Source organism: Microtus oregoni, unplaced genomic scaffold (genome assembly GCF_018167655.1).
Source record: "Microtus oregoni isolate MIOR12 unplaced genomic scaffold, Mior012 000023F_ref0000262, whole genome shotgun sequence".
NCBI classification, from domain to species: domain Eukaryota; kingdom Metazoa; phylum Chordata; class Mammalia; order Rodentia; family Cricetidae; genus Microtus; species Microtus oregoni.
In genome coordinates this window covers 30,817,501-30,834,678 of record NW_024543082.1, presented here as the reverse complement: position 1 = coordinate 30,834,678, position 17,178 = coordinate 30,817,501, and positions in this window count along the sequence as shown.

Genomic DNA, 17,178 nt, shown 5'->3' with positions numbered 1-17,178 from the left:
TGAGCAGTCCAGACAGTGGAGGCCTGGACAGTAATATTGTGAGCAGTCTAGACAGTGGAGACCTGGACGGTAATATTGTGAGCAGTCCAGATGGTGGAGACCTGGACGGTAATATTGTGAGCAGTCCAGATGGTGGAGACCTGGACGGTAATATTGTGAGCAGTCCAGATGGTGGAGACCTGGACGGTAATATTGTGAGCAGTCTAGAAAGCGGAGGCCTGGACAATAATATTGTGAGCAGTCCAGACAGTGGAGACCTGGACGGTAATATTGTGAGCAGTCCAGATGGTGGAGACCTGGACGGTAATATTGTGAGCAGTCCAGATGGTGGAGACCTGGACGGTAATATTGTGAGCAGTCCAGATGGTGGAGACCTGGACGGTAATATTGTGAGCAGTCTAGAAAGCAGAGGCCTGGACAATAATATTGTGAGCAGTCCAGACAATGGAGACCTGGACGGTAATATTGTGAGCAGTCCAGATGGTGGAGACCTGGACGGTAATATTGTGAGCAGTCCAGACAGTGGAGACCTGGCTCGGGAAGTGTATGAGAGCAGTTTGAGAGTTCCTTAAAGACTCTACAGGGCCATTCATTTTATTTTTCTAATTCAGAATGTGGTTTCTCACCATCTGGAGTCGGAGAATCAGCTGGGATTGAGAGGAGACCAGTATTATTTCAAGTGAAATCTTTGTTTTACTGGGACAATGGATGTTGGTCACCTGGAGCTAATATTGGCGGTGAGTAAGAAGGCGTCAGCCTCACTTTGTGAAATCTTCTCATGGGCATTTTCTCGGGGCTGGCACACAGAAGCTGTAGTCTGCAGAGGCCACGGCTGTGTCTTGAGCTGGCAGCAAGACTTGGTCATGTGTAAGTCTCCCAGATGGCACTTGCTTTGACGGCGTGAAAGGGTCATGGAGAACAGTTGAGGCCGGGCACTGTGTGGCAGAGCTAGAGTCTCTCAGAATGTCATCACTTTACAAAGAGTGGGACCTGGGAGAGTGGAGCTGATCAATGAGGAAGAGTAGAGTCTCGTGCAATAGTCAACTTTATTCAGGATTCAGAAAGTTTATACTCTGAGGGGTAAGAAGGTCATATGACTATAGTTCTCATGAGTTCAAGCTGTCACAAGGACAAGCCACACATGGCAAAGCACACTTTTCCATAGATGCATATAAAGGCTGGATAAACATTTAACTGAATAACGGCAGCAAGCAATAATAAGTAATAAATACCAAGTAAACACCCTCTATCCCTGCCCCTGGCAGGAGCATGGAAGCTCATTATATGAACAGCTCTGAGTTTTGAAGAAACTGAGGTCACAACACTCTTGTTTTCTTGGAGTGTTCTCACAAGCACGCAGAATTCTCCTCACATGGCTGCATTCCTGGACCATGTTCTGACTCCTGAGGACAAGCCGGGTAAGGGAAAGATGGTAAAGATGAAGCCTCAGTTGTGACGATGACCTCAGAGATTGGAGATGCCAGGTCAGTGGGATGACTGCTGAGAACAGCAGCCATTGTGGGGTTGACCATCCTGAGCCTGCTATATGGGGTGTGTTTGCTGTGAATGGCAGAACCAGAGAGGTGGGATTATAAGAAAACCTTCCCACTCGTTGAGGATCTTGAGGAAGTACCAGATAGCAAATATGAAGCTATTTGTAACGTTGGGTTCTGGTTTGGCTTCAGTTTGATCCTAACTGTGTCCTGATGTTTCCCTACTAAAATAAGAAGTTTGCAACTTATTTTTAATTTTGCTGGAGTTACAGTTGAGAGATATTGGATATTTTAAAGATAGTAAACTTTCAAAAGTGTTTGAAAATTTAAAAGTGTGGAATTTTCAAATTGACTATGTTTTATATTGTGGTATTAATGTGAGGTCTTGGGGAAATAAAAAATTATGGTTTAAAAATGATATATTTGTGTTTCAAGTTGACTAAAGGTCAATTATGATCTTTTTTTTTTTTGTCAACTTGACACAAGCTAGGGTCATCTGGGAAGAAGAAATCTCAATGAGAAAATACTTCCACCAGATTGCCTGTAGGTATTTTCTTGATTAATGATTGACGTGTGAGGACCCAGCCCACTGTGGTTGGTGCCTCCCCTAGTCGAGTGGTACCGGACTGTATACAAAAGCAAGCTGAGTGATCCTTGGTGTGCAATGGTACATTCCTCTGTGGTCTCTGCTTCGGTTCCTTTCCCATGTTTCTGTCTTTTCTGCCCTCAGCGATGGGCTGATATTTGAAGAACATGATGAAACCCCACCCCTCTACGCTAGTTGCTTTCAGTTAGTGTTTTGCCATAGCACTAGAAGCAAACTAAGTTATCAGCTTTGTCTTGCTATGATAAAAACACTGGGGAAAAACCCAACTTAAATGAGACAAGATTTACTCTGGCTTGTGTTTTCAGAGGTTTTGGTCTGTGGTCACCTGGTCTGTGGTGGGCAGAACCTGCTGGAAAGGTACAGTGGAGGAAATCTACTTTGTCCTGTGATGTTTTACATTTTGGCTTTTTGGGGGGCACACCACCAAGCTTCCAAATAAATCACACATGAAGGCTTATTCTTAGTTATGAATGCCTGGCTTGTTTCTTGACAGTTTCTCTTGAATTATCCTGACCACTTTTTGCCTCTGGGCTTTTTTTTTTTTTTATCTTTCTCTATTTCTGTCTACCTTTCTTTCCTTCTTCCTCCATGGCTTGCTGTGTGGCTGGGTGGCTGGCCCCTAACGTCCTCCTCTCCTTGTTCTCTTCGCTGCCTCAGTTCTTTTATTTATACTCAGCCTGCCATTCCTGCCTCACTATTGGCCGTTCGTCTCTTTATTAGGACTATCGGATGTTTTAGACAGGCACAGTAACACAGCTTCATGGAGTTAAACAAATGCAGCGTAAACAAAAGTCACACACCTGAAAACTATATGCCCCCACACCACTTACCTCCTAGAGTGCTACTAAGGGGGGGGGGGAGGGTTGAGAGGGAGAGAGGAAAGGAAAGAAAGGGAGGGAGGGGGAAGGCGGCCAATGATGAGTTAGCCTACTCAGAGCCCATTCCTCTGAATTAGATCCCATTTCCCAAATTCCCATCGACTTCCCTAGACCCTCCAGAATACAACCCTACCAAGATGCCCCCATTGGTGAGGAGAGTTCCCTACAGTGCCTCCTTTGAAGCCTGCTGCTTTGGGAGACCAAACCTTCAACACGTGGCCCTTTGAGAACAGCTTAGATCTAAACCAAGATTTTGAAGAAGTCAATATCCAGCCACCATCCTCTGGCCCCTTTATTGTGTGCAGAATGCCTACGGGCTTTGTTTCTTCCATTACACTGACCTTCATGGACACCCCCAACCCTTGTTAGATGCTGGGTGATATTTCTCTAAAGCTCTTCTCAAGGTTATCTTTAAAGCAGATGATGTGTGCCCCTGGAGTGCTGGGTTCTTGTCGATTCGTAGAATGGTGGACCAAGCACACAAAAATTTCGTGAAACTGCATATTTTAATTATGTTTTGTTTGTAATTTGAATTCTAATTATATTCCTAGTTGTTTTGTTATCAAATATTTATTCTTCTCCAATTTCCAAGCATTGTTGAGGCTCTGGGATTTGCTTGTTTCTGAGAAACGTGGGGATCCTTAGCCTGGATGGCCAGTACAGTATCAAGAGGAGGGGTCAGCAAGGCCTAGTTGAGTGTTCCTCCTGTGAGGGCAAAGACCAGACTATCCAGAACTGACAGTTTGTTGGGTCGTGGATGCAACTCCAATCCCATTGGCTCCTTGCAGCACCTCACATGCACCCACAGAAATTAGGAGCATGAGACCCTATACCTAAGCCTACCCAAGCCTGGCCCCCCCATGTAGATTTTTTAGGGTATATTTCCTAATATAAAACATCAAATTCAGCTTTGGGTCTCAATTCCCATCTCTAAATGCTGTTTCCTCCCTGAGGCGTCCTTCATGACCTCAGCTAGAGATCATTTCCGTCCTCAAATGCTTACACAATAAGAAAACAGAACACAGGGAAGGAAAAAGATGCAGTCAAGTGGATGGTGATAGACTAGACAATCATTATGGGGACCACCATAACTGTTGGGACCCTTTGGAGTCCTGGCCTCCAGCTGCTCTTCCCTGCTAGTGACCTTTTCTTGCCCTTCTGATTTGAGCTTTTGAGAGCTGTGTCAAAGTTGTTTACCAGCTCTGCTTCACAAGCACGTGTTGCCCTGGCCTTGATTAAGGATCAGGCAATGAGGTCTTCACCTGTTGGCCCACCTGACTGTATTAGGTATAAAAGCCTCCATGGTGCTGTTCAATGGAGGGCTTCTTTTACCAGCAACTAGAGAGGTATATGCATGTTTAATCCTGACGTCCTTTGCTCGGTATTGGTTCCCAGCCGTGCAGGCTCCGCACATAACTAAAGCAGGTGGAACTTCAGGGATGCAAAATTATCACAGCACACAATAGCCATACAGCCTAGAGCATCCCTGTCCCACCCTCATTGCTAACAAATCACGGTATGAACTTTCCTGTGTCCGTGGAGAGGTTTGGGTGATAGTCAGTGCAGTCATCAGTCCACATGACCATCATTGGAGACTCTGACCTCATGGGCTGCCTGCTCTGTTGCACCCACATGGGCTCAGCATCAAATATTCAGGACTCTGAGCATCATTCAGGCTCAAATCAAGGACATGTGGTACAGTCGTGGACAACTGGCATTTGAATACAGACTTACAAATGCAACAAGACCATTTATTGCGCATGCTGACTTTCTTGGGTGAAATAAAATAAAAATATTTAAAAGTGTCAGTTTTCTTAGAACAGTTTTGTGGTAAGGTGTCATTTATAATGATTTCAACCAACTTCCAATGACTTAGCCAACAAAGGGAAGGGGGGAAAGAGGCTGGGGGGGCGGGAGACAGTTAACAAGCGAATATAAGATGTTAACAATCAAGGGTCTGCAGGAGATTATTGTCTTAGACTTCTGCAGGTCTGAAGGTTTTCAGATTTTTTTTTCAGTAAAGAATATCTACACAGCGCACACCTATGCACATCCTTTGCTCTGAGACTTCAGTCTGCGCCCTCTGTCCTGTCAGCTTCTAGCCCAGGCTGGTCTCCGATTCTCTGGAGGACATGCTTGTTCCTCTGTTGTAGGAGGAACCTTATAGCAGGTCCTTCAAATGGGAGGAGGAAAACCTATTATTTTTCCTGTAATTCTTGCCCCAGGCGGTGCCTGTTCCTCGGGCCTGTGACCTCACAGCATGCCACCCAGTTGCTGTCTCTGGGCGATGTTTAATCTGAGAGGCTAAAAGCCTTTCAATTCTATTCTACTTTCCACTTGCAGAGGCTGAATAATTCAAGCAGGTGCCATCAGAAAGGAAGGAAGGCAAAGGATTGTTCTGAAAATGAATTTGAGGATATCTCAGAAGGAGGTTTATCTCTTAAAGTGTGTTTACACAGCCCAGTTTTAATTTGCACATTGGTAGGGTTCCTCTTGTTCCCAGGGTGTACCAGGCACTGTGCTGGGTTGTTCCTTGGAACCGTGTAAACTGGAAAATGGTCAGATGTCTACCCATAAAAGCAGGGAATAGCCAGAATACACAAGCAAGACATTGGGGGCAGGGAAAAACCAAAGAACTTCTGGCACTGTGACAGTCCTTGGAAACTTTTTCTTTGCTCTCTGTTGACTTTTCATTTTATTTTTATTCATTGTTTTTGCTTGACAGAGAGTTATTGCACAGATATCTACAGAGCAATGTCTGCTTTGATTGACACATATAGTGATCCTCTTAGGGAAATCTCCATATTCATTTCTTCAACGTTTTATCTGCATTGTGAATACTTTCAAAGTCCTGTCTTCCAGCTCGAGATTTTCTTATAATCTCGATCTCTCGGCCCCTCTCCCCTTTCCTTCTTTTTTCTTCTTTTCTTCCCTCATCTGTAATTTTAGAAGCTGGACATGGTCTCGAAGACCTTGTCTACGTTAGGCAAGTACTCTATCACTGAGCTAGCTCTTGCTTCACTGAAATGTTGAACGTGAGCAAACCAAACTGACTCGGAGGTGAACAGGGAGAGCCGCTTCCAGCTGGGTTTAGGAAGTCACACTGAGTAAGAGAAAGACAGGGGGCAAATTGCAGGAGGGGTCTTGCCAAAGACCAAGCTTATAGGGGAGTCTGACCTCAAGTCAAGCCCCTTGGATATGGGCCAGGATCAGTGCTTTTGTTTAGTCAGAATGAAGCAAACTGGTACTGAGACATGGCTGTCCTTCTGCCAAGGTCTTCCCCAAACAAGAAGGAGTGGAGGGAAGAGGCAATACTTTAATCTTCACTTCCTCTCTAAACTCCAAAAAAAAAAAATTATTGAGGCCTTTAAAAAAAACTCATTAATTCTCTCATCTGCATAGAGATTGGAATTTGTTAACTGATCATTAATGCGTTTCCCCCTTTTAATTAAAATTTGTTGCCAGAGGAGAGTATGGGTGTTCTGGGGAAACGCATTAAAGGCAGAAAGATAAGTTAGAGGTAAGTGCATTTCCTCCACAATACTTTCCACCATGTTCTTTCTGCCCACCACAGGCCTAAACACAATCAAGTTAGGTGACCACAGGCTTAGGTAGTGAGTGGGTAGAGTAGAAGCCCTAAGCATCCTGCAGTGTGTGGGACATCCCTACTGAGGAGCTGTTGTCTGTTCCCAGTGCTGAAATGCTGCCTCTCTAGCAAACATCTCCATACACCCAGACTTCCTTAGACAATAAAAAAGAATTGTGATGAGCCTCCACTAAGCTCCCACCAGGCTTGGGAAGTGATCTCCATGAACTTCTAGGGGCTCAGGACTGACTCCTGGGGCTTTAGTCCTACTGTGTGTCTTTGTGGCTTAGGTAAAGTCCACTGGCCACAGACAGGCAGCTCAGCACACCACCCTAAGTTCTGGGAAACCTTACCAGATGGTTATATAGAAACCGTCACCCAAAATCTCATCAAACCTAAGTGCCTGACATGACCATTTTGCTGACATGGATGCAGGCATTTCATAAATTCTCTCCCTCGACATTTAGGCCAAGCCCAGACAGCCTAGTGGTCTCCTGCCATCATCTCCTTGGCTCCCATCAGGCAGACCTGCCTCTCTGTGGCCACTGGCCATCTCCTTCTTCTCCTTGGCTTAAGTCAGGTGAATGTTTACTTGGTTTGAAGTCAGAACAAGCCTAGGTGAGGCGACTCCTTGTGCTTTGCTCTTGCTCACATGCAGCAGAATGTGGAGCACCTCTTTTTGAAAATGAAGTTAAACTTGACACTTCACACAAATGCGAAGCTGCCCCTCTTAATTTGAAGCTACAAAGTTTTGGTGTGTGTGTGTGTGTGTGTGTGTGTGTGTGTGTTTGAAGCAGGAAAATGTAGCTTTTATTGTTCAAGGTCAATTTTTGATAATTAACAAGGAAAATTATCAGTGATGCCAAAAGTGTTGTTAATTAAAATTTCTTCCTCTTCCCTCCATCTGTTTCTCCTCTTCCCTTTTCCCTCTGTCTTCCCCCTCATCTCCCCTCCTCCTTTTCTCCCTGTCACCCCCATAAGTACTAGGAACTGAGGTAGAGCATCAAGGCAACATTTTACCCTTTTTTTGTTACTACTAATTTTTTAAAAAGTTGAGACAGAGCACCACTAATTTGCTGGGTGATGTAGGAGATCCCTCTGTCTATGTGTTGCTTTCGTTGGTTAATAAAGGAACTGCTTTGGGCCTATAGCAGAGCTATGGAGGAATAGAGCTAGGTGGGGAAAACTAAACAGAATGCTGGGAAGAAGAAGCAGACAGGGATGCCGTGGATCGGCCACAGGAGGTAGAGGTGCTGAAATTTTGCTGGTAGGACACGACCTCATGGTGATATACAGATTAATAAAAATGGGTTAGATTAAGATGTAATAGCCAATAAGAAGCTAGAGAGAATGGGCCAAGAAGTGATTTAATTAATACAGTTTCTGTGTGATTATTTCAGTTCTGGGTGACCGGGATGAACAAGCAGTTCCTTGCAACAGCTGGGGTTGACTTTGAACATACTTTGTGGCCTAGGATGGTACTGATTTTGTGATCTTCTTGCTTCCTAAGCAGTGGTGGTTATAGGCTTGCATCACCAGACTCTGATAGCCTAATTTATAATATTTCTTCTTCATCGTTTTCCTGGAAACGTCATTAGGATCTACTTATTTATTGAACATCTGAGTTTAATACGCTGAAATGACACCATTGTTATCTTTTAAAGTTAGAACATGGTGGTTGTTGTCCCAAATTCCCATCATAGTGGACATGGTGACTGATGTCCCAAATTCCCATCCTTGTGAATGCTTTTACCCTACGTGTTGTTCATGGGTGACGAAGATTGCTGTTTTCCTTGTGTTTGAATTGCCAAGCTGAACTATTTTAGATGAATTATTGTCAACATTTTATCTTCATCAAAGATAAAATTGCTTCAGCCTAGACTACCAGAATTAGGCTTGAGAGGAAGTCCCGGCTCCTAAAGCTGAAAGGAACCATGGCAGCAACAGACATCCAGCTGCTGTCCTTTTGTTTTTATAAGTGTTAGATATTATCATTATCATTTAAATTATTAGAAAGAAAATGCATTATGTCTGTTACATAATGAGGATCAGATTCTCAACTCATTAGACTCTTGGGGAAATTCTTTGAAATGAAGGAGAATTTCCCAGAAATTTCAAACTAGAGTTGACTTCAAGCTCTTTGCTCCTGTGTAGTCCTGGTCTTACATTGGCCTTGGTCCATATAAATTTATTCACAGCCGTTACTCTTCTGTGCTGGACGTTGTTCGTTTGTTTACTCGTTTGTTTATTTTGGTTTTAGTTTATTTTTTTAAATGTTATATACTTGGCACAAGCTAGAGTCATCTGGTAGAAAATGCCTCCATCAGATTGGTCTGTAAGCAGGACTGTCAGGGGTATTTTCTGAATTAATGCTTAATGTGGGAGGGCCCAGTTCCCTGTGGGATGGCACCACTGGTCCTGGGAGGTGTAAGAAAGGCTCCTGAATGTGAGCCTGGAGAGTGAGCCAGCAAGCACCCTTCCTCCATAGTTTCTCTCTCCAGGTTTCATCCCGACCTCCCTTCATGATGGACTGTAAACTCTTGGATGACAGTAAATCCTTTCTTCTCAGGTTGCCTTAGGTGATGTTGTTTATCACAGAAACAGAAAGCAAATGAGAATAACTTCCCTCATTTTTCCTTGTGCTTCTTTGGCCAAGAGGAGTCCGACTCAATAACACTGTAGCCTAAAGCTTATTGGCAATGTATGTGACAGTCGGTCTGGTCTCTCTCTTTCTCTCTCTCTCTCTCTCTCTCTCTCTCTGTCTCTCTCTCTGTCTCTCTCTCTCTGTGTCTGTCTATCTGTCTCTCTGTCTCTCTGTCTCTCTGTCTCTCTCTCTCTCTCTGTGTGTGTGTGTGTGTGTGTGTGTGTGTGTGTCTGTGTGTGTCTCTCTGTCTGTTTCTCGGAGTCTTTGGATACACAATCCCCCCAGGTCACCTGCAGATAAAAGATCTTCTTTTGTAATCTCTGTTGCTTTGACAGAAAAAATAATCTCTAAATATTACTGGGAAAGTTGGTAGCTATCCCACTGGGGATGAGCCTTTTAGATTCACAAGACAGTATTCATGGCGGAGGCTCATAGGTGATGTCTCTGGTGTTTGCCTTTGTCCATCCAGGCTTCTCCATCCTGGATCCAGGGCCACCCTCTAGCTGTCTGGTGTGCTATGTTGGTGCATCCTCCCTCATCTTGGCCCACCCGCCCATCAGTCTCTGCTTGTGCTTAGCGCTCCCATGTTAAATACCGCAAAGGCAGTGATTTCAGTATCCCCCCACCCCACCCCGCTGCTGGGCCCTACTTCCCCTGAGGTGGAAGAGGCTATACGAATTTTATCTGGGCATTTCAGGCTCCTATTCTCACATGGATCGGGCCCACTCCTAAGTAGTCATAGCTCATTGTGAAGTTTCAGGTTCGTCCATGGTTTTTAAAAACCTGCAGGCACACAGAATCCCCAACGATTACGTATGCTGGGGTGGGGATATGGCCCAGTGGATAAGGCGCCGGCTGTGCAAGCTTGAGGCCTGAGTTTGGATCCTCAGCACACTGTGGATGCCGGGCAGTATAATCCTGGGATTGGGGAACAGAGACAGGATGGTCCAAACCAGGAACGAGAGACTTTGTTTCCAAAGGTAAGATGGACAAGCAGTTGAGGAAAGACACCCTCGTGTCCACCTCTGCCCTCCACATGTGCCTGTCTGGGCACACATTTCTTCATTCATGCATGCACATACACCACCCATACAAATAAAAGATTAAAAAAAGAAATAAACGTCCCTGTGGACCTTGCTTCGGCGTCTGTTAGGGAATGCACATCCCAGGCAGAGTGGGCAGAGGGCTTCCCTGTATTTGATCGTCCTCAGGAGAGGTGAAGCCGCAGGTGAATTTGGTTCTTTGGAAAGCTCAGGTCAAAATCAGGCGCAGCATAGACCGTCATCACCGCAACTGCGCGTGGCTGCAATTCCTTTCTTAGGAGAGGAAGGAAGAGCTTCGGTTCTGGCTCTTGTCTACACAGGATGAAAACAGCCGTTGGCTTCCAAATATGCAGCGGCGTTTATGCGGGTCTTTTTAAAGATTTTTTTTCTGAAATTCTTTTTTTTAATTTTATTTTATTTAACATTTTTTTTTCATGTATTTTACACGGTTTTATACAGCATTCTCCAGGCTGTGTGTGAGCTGGAGCTTGTCACAGATGGGACGCAGTGTACTGTTGCTCTGGTGGGACCTCGTCCCCATTTCTTGGCTGCTTAATTGGAAATAGAATCTTTTTTTATTGATTTTTATTGAGCTCTACATTTTTCTCTGCTCCCCTCCCTGCCTCTCCCCTCCCCTTCAACCCTCTCCCAAGGTCCCCATGCTCCCAATTTAGAATCTTTCTAAAGACTCTTAGTTCACTGAATTTAACTGACTGTTTTTTTCCCTAATTTTACCATATTGGTGATAATGTTCATTAACATAATTCATTAGCTAGAACTGCTTAAAGCAGGTATTCACAGAAAAATGGAATAAACCCATCATTCTTTATGCTAATACTTTTTTATTCTTGAAATAGCGAAAAAGATATGAATTCTTTTGGGGGGCATAATTTTTAGACATTACATTTGCTTTTGTTGGGGAAAGATTTTAGCATAGTTTCCCAGCATTTCATTGGTATATGCAGCAGGGCTAGAGAGTGATAATTGTCTAGCGTTCTTCTCCCGTGTCCCCTTGCACAGGACAGTATCACCAGACATGTTCCTGCAGACACTGCAGAGTGTTTAGTCTTTCTCAACCGCCTCTCTTGTTCTATTCCTCAGCTCCAGAGGCCCATGGACAGGTCCGTGGGTCAGACATTACAAACCCTTTCCTAAATATTTGCCTCTATAAATACATCTGCCTGATGTAACCACTAATTCTCTACCACAGCTGTGAGAGACAGTGGCTCTTACAACATAGACTAGGAAAATAAAACAAAATTAAACACAGTTACTTCGAATCATAGAAATTATGTTCCTGGGGGGAAATAGTGGGGTTGATGAATCTAGGGAATGGCATGCTGACATTGTGTGTACCACACAAAACCACCTATTCTCTGGTGTGTTTTCAGTTTGTGTGTGTTCAGACCTGAGTGTGGGCACTTTCATGCCATGGTGAGTGTGTGGTCAGAGGATGACCTCAAATGTAGTCCTCATCATCACCCGTGTTTGAGAGAGTATCTCTTGCTGTTGTTCACTGCCACACGTGAGCTTCTTTAAATTCTCCTGTCTCTACCCACCACACTGTAAGAGTGCTGGGATTATAGATACATGACCATGTCAACTCTACGTGACCACTGAGGGGTCCACGTGGCCTGCACACTGTACCTGTGACCACTGAGGGGTCCACGTGGCCTGCACTCTGTACCTGTGACCACTGAGGGTCCACGTGGTCTGCACACTATACCTGTGACCACTGAGGGGTCCACATGGTCTGCATTCTGTACCTGTGTCCCCCAAGAGGCCCCTGTGGTTTGCACTGTACCTGTGACCACTGAGGGTCCACGTGGCCTGCCCTCTGTACCTGTGACCACTGAGGGTCCACGTGGCCTGCACTCTGTACCTGTGACCACTGAGGGTCCACGTGGTCTGTACTCTGTACCTGTGACTACTGAGGGGGTCCACGTGGCCTGTACTCTGTACCTGTGACCACTGAGGGGTCCACATGGCCTGCACACTGTACCTGTGACCACTGAGGGTCCACGTGGCCTGCACTCTGTACCTGTGACCACTGAAGGGGTCCACGTGGTCTGCACACTATACCTGTGACCACTGAGGGGTCCACATGGTCTGCATTCTGTACCTGTGTCCCCCAAGAGGCCCCTGTGGTTTGCACTGTACCTGTGACCACTGAGGGTCCACGTGGTCGACACTCTGTACCTGTGGCCACCAAGGCTCCATGTGGTCTGATACTGGACTGATAACACAGATTTGGCATCTCTCTGCTCTTGTTACCCCTGTGTTGGTCAGTTCGCCTGGAAGACGAGATGAAGTGGATACCAGACTGCAGAATAATATCACAGGGGCCTTGGCTCACAGCCAGGGGGAAGGTAAGGGTGGAATGGAGCATACAGGCTGGCTCTGGTTTTGGAGCTGAGGTGAATGATAATGCTGTCTTGAACCGGAACAAGAGAGCCAGGCTTTCAGGGGAGAGACACCTCCTCTGCATGGTGTAGTGGCTTGCAGGCAGCAACCTGCTGCTGAGCACAGTCTTTGGGGACCCTGGGCTGAGAACAGAGTCCAGAGAACAGGTCCTTGGTATGTGAGCTGGGGTTTGGAGTGCCTACTCCAGAGTCCACAAGGAAGCCAGCCTTGGCTGTGGGCCAAGTGGCATCGCCAGCTTGGGAGGCTGGAATAGGATTCCACAGAGAGGAGGATAAACAGCTGGCATTTCCTGACAGCTGGAAGTCCACAGTCAAGGAGTCAGCGCTGGTTTCTCTTGATGCCCCCTCCTTGGCTCGCAGAAAGAATTTCTCATGATGGCCTGGTCACTCTTGGCATGTCTACATGGCAGTGTCCTCTCATGTCGGATTAGGACTATCTTGCGCACGTGTTTGATCTTGCTCATCTCTTTAAAGTCTTGGTTCCAAAACCAGGCTGGGGGCCAGGGCTGTGGCATGTCAGATTTAGAGGAATACATATAAGCAGGTGCTGTCCAGGCGAGCAGGTTGGGGACACTGTGAAGAGCAGACCAGAAGGCTCTTCTTGCTCTACAACGGAGACGAAGCAGATAATTAAGAACACAACAAAGCACACTTTCGTTAGCTGCCAGGGATACTGGGAATTGAGAGTCCTGCCAGCAGGCCCACGGTGCAGCCTTTGGCAAATGCCACTGGCCTCTGTGTCACAGAGAAAGCTACAGGGGTGACAGGCTGGTTCTGTGAGCTTCACAGACAGCCCTGGTCCCCAGGACAGGCTTACTCTGCTAATTGGGCTGAAAGAGACTGCAGGTTATAAAATGACCTTTCCCTCTATAAACAGGGATAAAAATAATTCAAAGCTTAGGAAGACAGCGGCTTCAGACAAGTTTGCTGCAAGAAGCCACAGTCCTCCCCCTCAGCAGCTCCACCAGTCCCTTCTCCCCTGAACCTCGTAGTTGGGAAAGAAACAATGACACCACCCAGCATCAAAGTGGGATGGAAGGCTGAAGGCATAAAACACACAGGATTTCAGATAAGAGGCAGATAAAAAGGAGGACAAGGAAGAAGAAGATAGATGGGGTGGGGGAGGGGGAAAGGAGGGAGTGGGGAGATGAGGTGAAGAAGACAGAGGTAAAGGAAGGGAAGCCCAACAAACCCTAATAGCATCAGTGAACAATAAGACATTCACACCCATTATACAGACCAGCTAGGTAAAGGGGACCGATAGCCTAGGGAGATGGAGGGCAAGGTAGGACAGAAGGATGGCTGGACCACATCATCTGCTAAACCCCAGCAAGGCCACAACCTTTGATTTTTGCTGATCCATTTCTCCCTCAAAGGCAGCAAAGCCCAGTGATCTAGGGTTGGAAGAAGTTCACTATGCTAGAATTAAATAAGTTTTAGAAAGCAAGGTTGAAACTGGCAGCGTAGAGACTTTTGAAAGACTCTTTACCACTTGCAAAAGAGAGAATTCTTATATGTCTTTGGGAAGCAAGCACATCTAGAGTTTTCTTTCTTGCATAGCTTCACACTGGTGGCTGCTGGAAGGTTTGTGTGTAGTTTCGGTGTCCATTCCTTGCTGGGCTATGAGACTCCTAAGAGCAGCAGAATCATGAGCAGGGTGGGAGGGCCTGGCCTTTCCCCCTTCAAAGGGTGCCAAGCCCAGATGGAAAGACAAGACTCATAGGTAGTGGCACCCATTGGTATGCTAAGACCATAGTCACAAGCTTGTAGAACACCACGGAGTCATCAGAACCAGAGAGTCCCCTGACTCAGAGTTCAGTGACATCTAGCAGGTTGGTAATGTTCAGAGCAGCAGAAAGATGAGAAACCAGGTGGGAGCCATGGCCTCTGTTAGGGTGGGGTTACTGGTGTCCAGGGACGGCAGAGGTGCACAGGGCTGTCCTGGATGCTGACTGGAGGGCAGCTTAAGTAGGGAAAGGAGGGTATCATGGGAGCTGGAAGCCATAGTCAAGCCCTGCTGCAGCCCCTTCGACAGTGCCAAAGCTTCCTGTGCAGGGATTGTGTGTGCTGGGTGGAAACATAGAGGCATCTGGACCATAAAGCATGAAGATGCCAGGCATCAGAATCAGAAGAAGCAGGAAGGAGGCTGGGGGTGGCTCCTTTTCCCTCCCTCCCTCCCTCCCTCCCTCCCTTCTTTTCCCCTTCCCCTCTCCCTTTCTTCCTTCCTTCCTTCCTCCCTCCCTCCATCTCTCCCTTCCTCCCTCCATCCCACTCTCCCTCCCTCCGTTCAATTCTTTTTTCCTCCCTGGGGATCTTACCTGGAGCCCTGCAATGCCGGACTAGGTGTCTACTGCTGAGCAATATCTGCCTCCCTCCCCCCTTTTTATTTTGGGACAGAGGCTCACTAAGTTGTCCAGGTTGGCTTTGAAATTGACATTCTCCTACCTCAGCCTCCCAAGTAGCTGGGATGACAACAGGCCTTCGGGTAGCTGGCATTACACTAGCCTGGTTTAAAAAACTTCTTCTCCATATCTGAAGAACGATGCATTTGACATAAATGTCTGATTAAAAGCCCCAATCAAAAATAGAGTGTGCCTATGGATTCATCAATTTTTTGGCCCACTTCTGCCCCCTAGGCAAGAGCATGTCTCTACTGCATGAGTACACACACACACACACACACACACACACACACTCACACTCTACACAGTTCCATAAATTATAAATTACAAAAGCTGCCTATATTTTAATGTAGCAAGAGTGAAACATGAACTGAGATGTAATACACGAAGCCATAAATTTCACTCTCCTCAGGTTCTTTCAGCATTTATTTACCAGCTCAACTCAATATACGCAGTACACACAAATCACAGACAGACAGACAGACACACACATACACACACACACACACACACACACACACACGGTTAAGTCTTCAGAGACAAAGTCTTAATATTCTTGTAACCAGTGGAGGAGAGTGGACACGGATGATCAGACAGACTTTTGATAAAGTTGTGTACGAAGCTATTTGACACCCTGGATTCAGGTTCCAAGGTCCACATGGCATCTCCTATGTGCCGTGCTATTGTGGGAAGTCTCTGGTTGACTGTCCATGGGCTCCCCATCTGCAGAGTCACCATATGGTGCCCGGGGTTCAGATTTCCAAGTCCGGTATCTGCTGGGAGGGAGGGAGTGCTTGCATTTCTGGTTCCCCTCTGAGGATGGGTGAGCTTCCTTTTATCTGGGCTGTTTGTAGCCTTTTATCTGGGCAGATAGCACTATGGTCCCAGGTCTGCTTCCAGGATCTGGGGATACCTAAGGATGTCATGATACTGAGCCTTCATAAGGGGGTGGATGTAGAGGATGAAGACAATGCTGTCTATATGTTTATATGGTTAGGATACATGACTAATTTGTTTATAATATACACAGTAGCATATGTGTACACACATGCTGTGCCCCATGCTGTCCACAGCTTTCACTCTAAAATACGTACCCTGGTGAACAACCAATGCTTCCCCTTAGAAGACATGATGCCCATGACAATGACTCTGAGTTAGGCTGGGCAACAGTTGGAACTGTAGCTGAGACTCTGGCCTGCTGCTCTCTGATCCCATTCCCACCCACACGCGTGGACTAGAGCTAAGACAGAGTGCCTGGCTTTGCTCCTTTCCAACTGGGGACACATGGAAGATGATCGTGGGAACATAAGGCAGACAACTTGGGAAGGACACAGCTGAGCTGCGAAGAGGAAATCAGTAGACAGGGGTGCAATGTGGGCCCTTCTGGGTGCAGGGAGGCACTAGGGCAGGTATTGGGATTCTAGGAAAGGTTTGGGGGCTCTTGACCTGGTCTTTCTAGTCATGTTGCTGACCACTGGGATTAGCCAGGATGGAGCCTGCGATTGCTACTCATGTGGCAGACACCACACCTCCAGTGTAGATATTAAGACTCCCAAGGTCAGGACTGAAGGGAAAAGAAGAGCTTCTAACCCATGAGGCTGGACAAGATCAGGGCGAGGAGCCCTTTCATGGGGTCCCATTTGCTGGGGGGGGGGGGGGCTTGAGAATCCTCAGGGAAAGAAGCTGCCCCCACCCCACCACTGCCAAGTGGGATTCAGGACTGTTAGACTCCAAAGGTCACAACACACACCTATTCATGTCCTTCTACCCTAGGGTCCAAGCAGGCAGATGGGGGACAGTGGACAGAAATGGTAAACTCTCAAGCCTGAGCCTGGTGCCCCCAAAGGGAGGTAGGAGGCAGTTCCTGGAAGCTCAGGAGGACTTCCCATTGCTCTTCATCAGAAAACCAAACTGGTAAATTACATGTGAGATCTATTCCCCCAGAGTGTGACTCCCACACCTCCCAATACACCAATACGTCATCAGCAGTGGGGTCCTGTGGCCACCTGTGTGGCCGTAACTCTTGTGCTTATCATTCTTTTAAATTAAAAAAAAAAAACTTTCAAAGCAGCAGTATTCCTTACGGCTTTCTCATAATCCTT